This window comes from Choloepus didactylus, chromosome 3, assembly GCF_015220235.1.
Source record: "Choloepus didactylus isolate mChoDid1 chromosome 3, mChoDid1.pri, whole genome shotgun sequence".
In the NCBI taxonomy this organism is placed as follows: Eukaryota; Metazoa; Chordata; class Mammalia; order Pilosa; family Megalonychidae; genus Choloepus; species Choloepus didactylus.
In genome coordinates, this window is record NC_051309.1 from 193,687,163 (window position 1) to 193,693,231 (window position 6,069).

The 6,069-nt window shown below is 35.0% G+C and overlaps 1 pseudogene; it reads right to left on the minus strand.

Annotated features, from left to right (window-relative positions):
* Positions 1 to 1,611: 1,611 nt before the first annotated feature.
* On the minus strand, positions 1,612 to 2,195 carry LOC119528925 (annotated as a pseudogene).
* Positions 2,196 to 6,069: the final 3,874 nt, after the last annotated feature.

The window sequence follows — 6,069 nt, forward strand, 5'->3', positions numbered from 1 at the left end:
TGAACCAGAACGAATGTATGACAATACAATTAGAAGTTAATAATAGAGGGGCATATAGGGAAGAAATATATACCTATTGCAAACTATATACTACAGTTAGTAGTATTTCAACATTTTTTCATAAACAGTTACAAATGTACTATACCAATACTATGAGTCAACAATTGAGGGGGGTTGGTTAGGGATAGGGAGGATTAGAGTTTCCTTTTCTTTTTTTTCTTTTTTCATTTTTCACTTTATTTCTTGTCTGGAGTAATGAAAAGTCTCTAAAAATTGAACAAAAATTAAGTGTGGTGATGGATGCACAGCTGTATGAGGGTACCCAGGGGCAAGTGATTGTACACTTTGGCTCTTTGGATAATTGTATGGTATCTGAACAATCTGAATAAAAATGGAAAAAAAAAAAAAGCACGACTCAACTATATGCTGTTTAAGAGACTCACCTTAAAGTCAAAGATAAAAGTAGGCTGAAGGTGAAAGGATGGAAAAAAATACATTACATGCAAGTAGTAACCAAAAAAGAGCTGTGGTCGCTATACTAATATCAGATAAAATAGATTTTTTTAACTTCATTGTTTTAATATCATGAAATACAATTACAAAAATTACAAAACACTGTACAAGTAAATTTTTGACAACCTGGAGATGAAATAATATATTTGTGTTTTTATAAGAATCTGTGTCACCCAATCCTAGCCACTACCAATGGCTTTCCTCAGGGATTTCTTACTAATCTCATGAGATTTTATCATGAATAAAAAAGCTCATAACTTTTTCCACTGAAGATTTACATATATCTTAATATTCCTATTAAGCTGCTTTGAATAACTGTTAAGAAATTCAAAATCGCCTGAGTCAAGAGTTTTGAGTGGGTTCATGCTGGCTGAGATCACCCTTATACTGGCATTGCAAAGACACAGAACTCATTTGGGAATAGAAAAATTATAGTCTCAATAGCCCTCTTACTGTTTTGGCAAATTACTATTTCCTGAAAAGTCCACGATATTGCAATAAACAGTTATTGGTTAACCAGTAATTCATGAAACCCCAATTTCTGTAATACAAATTCACTTCAACAAAGGACCATAAAGCCCCACATGTACTAAAGAGAATGCAACTATTCAAGTTGTCCATCTTTCCTACCTCTAAACTGACCTAACCACATTGAATGACAGCAACATTAGCCAATAAAGAAAAAGTAAACTGTGCTAACATGTCCAGCATTCAGCTTCCACAGCATAACTCACAGTTCTTGGCCATATCAGCTAAGAGTTTTCTTAGCACAGGAAAAAAAAAAAAAAAAACGATGAGAGCAGCATTTAAGTTTTTAGGAAATGTGAAAATAAATTTAAACATTCTTATTTCATAAGTGATTTTAAAGTAATTTTGTTTTTATAAATAAATAAAATGTTATTCTTGCTGTTAAAAGTCAGTTATGTCAATCTTTAAGGATAAATTTTGAGTTATATGTTTGGAAATCTTTAAGTTGTGCCAATCTTTAAGGATAAATTTTGAGGTATATGTTTGGAAATCTTTAAGTTCTGTCAATCTTTAAGGATAAATTTTGAGATATATGTTTGCAAAACTGAACCACGTTTTTAATTGCCAACACTATGCTTTGTTTTTGGTGGAATCATCTTAGTTTCTTCTTTTCATGTGCCACTTATAAATCCCAGCCATACTGACTACAGTTTCAGTAAATTGATCTCAAAGAACATCAAAATATATCTCAAGAGAATCAAGATTCTTTATGACAGTTGATAAATTCTATTCCAACAATGCCTGTGTTTCACCAATATCATATTCAAGCATTACAACCACTGACACACCTTATCAGTAGGAGGAATTGAAGCTTTGCAGTATAGGTTATCTGCCAGTAAGAATCTGGTCTCAAATGAATTGGTGGATTCTTTTTCCTTCTGTATGTATTTCAGAATTTCTAGAGTCTGTTTAATTTCAGGAATCTGACCTCTTAGCCACCTTTTCTTTTAAGCAAGTTTGAGTTCCATAAACTTATACTTATGGTACTGTTTATCTAGCTTCTTTAGTACTCTATCTGCAGTATCATTCCTAGGTTGTTTCATGAAGGAATCTCCATCTTCCAGCAGCTTGGCTTCAGGATTCCCCAGGTAGAGCCACCACCCATTCCCTGTGGCCACTTCTCCAAAGTCATAAGCATCCTTAGTGGCCACCATTTTGGAAGAGTGCAGATGTAGTAGACTTTAAGTCAAGAACATTATGAGGGACAAAGATGGTCATTATATACTGAAGGAGGGAGCAATCCAACAAGATGATGTAAAGATTATAAATATGTATGTATCTAACAGCAGAGCTCCAAAATAGATGGAGTAAATACTGAAAGATCTGAAGGGAAAACTTGACAGTTCTATATCAATAGTAGAAGAGTTTAATTCACCACTCTCAGTAAGGGATAGAACATCAAATCAGAAGATCAATAAGGAAGTACAGGACTTGAATTATGCACTAAACCAACTACACCTAACAGATATATATAGAACACTGCATTCAACAAAAACAGAATACACACTTCTCTTGATTGCACATGAAACTTTCTCCAGGATAGACCATATGTTGGATCAAAACAAGTCATAATAAATTAAAAAATTATTGAAATCATATGATGTATATTCTCCAACCGCAATGGAATTAAAAAGAAATCAATAACAGAGGGAGAAGGGGATAATTCATAAATATATGGAAATTAAGCAACATACTCTTAAACAATCAATGGGTTAAGGAGGAAATCAGAAGTGAAAGTAGGAAATATCTTGAGGCAAATGAAAGTGAAAATTCAACACACCAAAACTTATGAGATGAAGCAATTGCAGTGCTGAAAGCAAAATTTATAGTTCTAAATGCTTACATTAATGAAGAAAGAATTCAAATGAGAGACCTAACCTCAACACTTGAAGAATTAGAAAAAGAAAGAGCAAACTAAAGCTGAAATGAGTAGAAGGAAGGAAATAACAAAGAGTGGAAGTAAATGAAATAGGAAAAAAAAACAGAATCAACAAAACCAAAAGCTGGTTCTTTGAAAAAATCAATAAAACCGACAAACCTTTTAACCAGACTAACAAAGTACAAAAGAGAGAAAATACAAATAAATAACATCATAAATGAAAAGAGAGGTGAGACATTATTACTGAACCTGCTAAATAAAAAGGACTACAGGAAGATACTATGATCAATGCACACCAATACATTAGATAAACTAGATGAAATGAACAAATTCTTATCAATGCACAAACTATCTACATTGACTCAAGAGAAAATAGAAGAGCTCAACAAACCAATCCATGGTAATGAGATTGAATCAGTAATTGAAAACTTCCTAACAAAGAAAAGCCCAGAACCAGATAGCTTCACAGGGGAATTCTACCAAACATTCCCAAAAGACTCAACTCCAATTCTGTTCAAACTCTTCCAGAAAAACAAAGAGGAGAAAACACTCCCTAATTCACTTTACAAGGTCAACATCACCCTTATAGCAAACCAGAGAACGATATGCAAGAAAAATAAAACTACAGAATACTTATGAATATAGATGCAAAAATCCTCAACAAAATACTAACACAGCAAATCCAACAGCATATTAAAAGACTTATTCAGCAAAATCAAGTGGGAGTTATCCCGGTTATGCAAGGTTGATTCAATATAAGAAAATCAATTAATGTAACACCCACATTAACAGAATGAAGGAAAAAAAAAAGATCATTTTAGTTGATGCAGAAAAGGCATTTGACAAAATCCAGCACTGCTTCATGGTAAAAACTCTTAGAACAGTAGGAATAGAAGGACATATAATAAAGGACATATATGAAAAGCCACAGCTATCATTCTACTTAATGATGAATGACTGAAAGCTTTTCTTCTAAGATTAGGGACAAGAGGAGGTGCCCACTGTCACCACTGTTATTCAACATTATACAGGAAATCCTTCCAGAACAATTAGGAACAAAAAAGAAATAAAAGGTCATCCACATTGGAAAGTGTACTGGTTTGTATATATTATGTCCCCTAGAAAAAGCCATGTTCTTTGATGCAATTTTTTGGAGACAGACATATCAGTGGGGATTAAGTTGGAACATTTGGATTAGGTTGTTTCCATGGAAATGCACCCCACCCAACTGTGGGTGATAACTCTGGATAATTTCCATGGAGGTGTGGCCCCGGTCATTCATCATGGGCCTTGATTAGTTTACTAGAGCACTATATAAGCTCAGACATAAGGAGCAAGCTTGCTACAGCCAAGATGGACACTTTGAAGAAAGCACAGGATCTGAGAGAGGAGCTGCAGATCAGAGACAGTTTGAAGATGTCTGTTAAAAGCAGACTTCTGCTCTGGAGAAGAGAGGACAAACACCCCAAAAGCAACTAAGAGTGACATTTTGAGGAACTGCAGCCTAGAGAGAAATGTCCTGGGAGAAAGCCATTTTGAAACCAGGACTCCAGAGCAGACGCCAGCCATGTGACTTCCCAGCTAATGGAGGTTTTACAGATGCCAATGGCCTTTCTCCAGTGAAGGTACCCTACTGTTGGTGGACACTTCATGGCCTTAAGGCTGTAACTTTGTAACCAAATAAACCCCCTGTTATAAAAGCCAGTCCATTTCTGGTGTTTTGCATCCTGGCAGAATTAGCAAACTAGAACAGAAAGGAAGAAGTAAAATTGTCCTTACTTGCAGATGATATGATCCTATATACATGAAATACTGAAAAATCCACAACAAAGCTCCAAGAGCTAATAAATGGATTCAGCAAGATGGTGGGGTTTAAGATCAACACCCAAAATCAGTAACATCTTTATCCAAAAGCAATGAACAGTTGAAAGAAGAAATCAAGAAAAAATTCCATTCTCAATAGTTGCTAAAAGAATCAAATACCTGGAGTAAATCTAACCAAGGATATAAAGGTCTTATATACAGAAAACTACAAAACATTGCTAAAAGAAATCAAAGAAGACCTAAATAAATGGAAGGACATTCTGTGTTCATGGATTACAGGACTGAAATTATTAAGATGTCAAGCTAGTTGTTTTAGTTTACTAAAGCTAACAAAATGCAATATACCAGAAATGTGTTGGCTTTTACAATGGGGATTTATTAACGTACAAGTTTACAGTTCTTAGGTTGTAAAAATGCCCAAATCAAGGCATCAACAGGTGATGCTTTCTCTCTGAAAGATAGTCTGCTTGTAATCCAGGACTTCTCTGTCACATGGGAAGGCACATGGCAGCATCTGCTGGTCCTTCTCTCCCAAGTTTCCTTGCTTTCAGCTTCTGGCTCCATCTGTGGCTTTCTTTGTTAGCCTCTTTGTGTTTCTCTCTCAGCTTCTGTCTCTCTGGCTTTTCCCTCTTAGTTTCTCTGAGGCTTTTTTCTTTATTTTCTTTCTGTCTTTCATACTCTTATAAAGGACTCCAATAAGAGGATTAAGATTCATCTGGGGCAGGCCTCAACTGAAATAACCTAATCAAGATGACCCAACCATAATAGGTCTACACCCACAGGAATGGATTAGCTTTAAGAACATGATCGTTTGGTTTCATACAGCTTAAACCATGAGACAAGCAAAAGCAATTTGCAGATTCAATGCAATCCCAATCAAAGTTCCAACAACCTTCTTTGCAAAAAGGGAAAAGCCAATCATCAAATGTATGTGGAAAACTAAGGGGTCCCAAATAGCTAAAGCCATCTTGAAAGAGAAGGAATGCATTTGGAGGGCTCGCCATTTCCCACAGTAATCAAAACAACATGGTATTGGCACAAGGACAGACAGATAGACCAGTGTAATTGAACTCATAGCTCAGAAATCAATCCTTACATTTATGGCCAACTGATTTTTGACAAGGGGCAAAGATCACTCAATTGGGAAAGAACAGTCAATTCAACAAAGGGTAATCCATAAACTGGATCTCCTTTTGCAATAAATAAATACATAAATAAATAAATAGTACCTTATCTCACACCACATACAAAAATCAATGAAAAATGGATAAAAATAACTAAATATAAGAGGTAGAATTATCAAACTCCACAAAGAAAATGTAGGG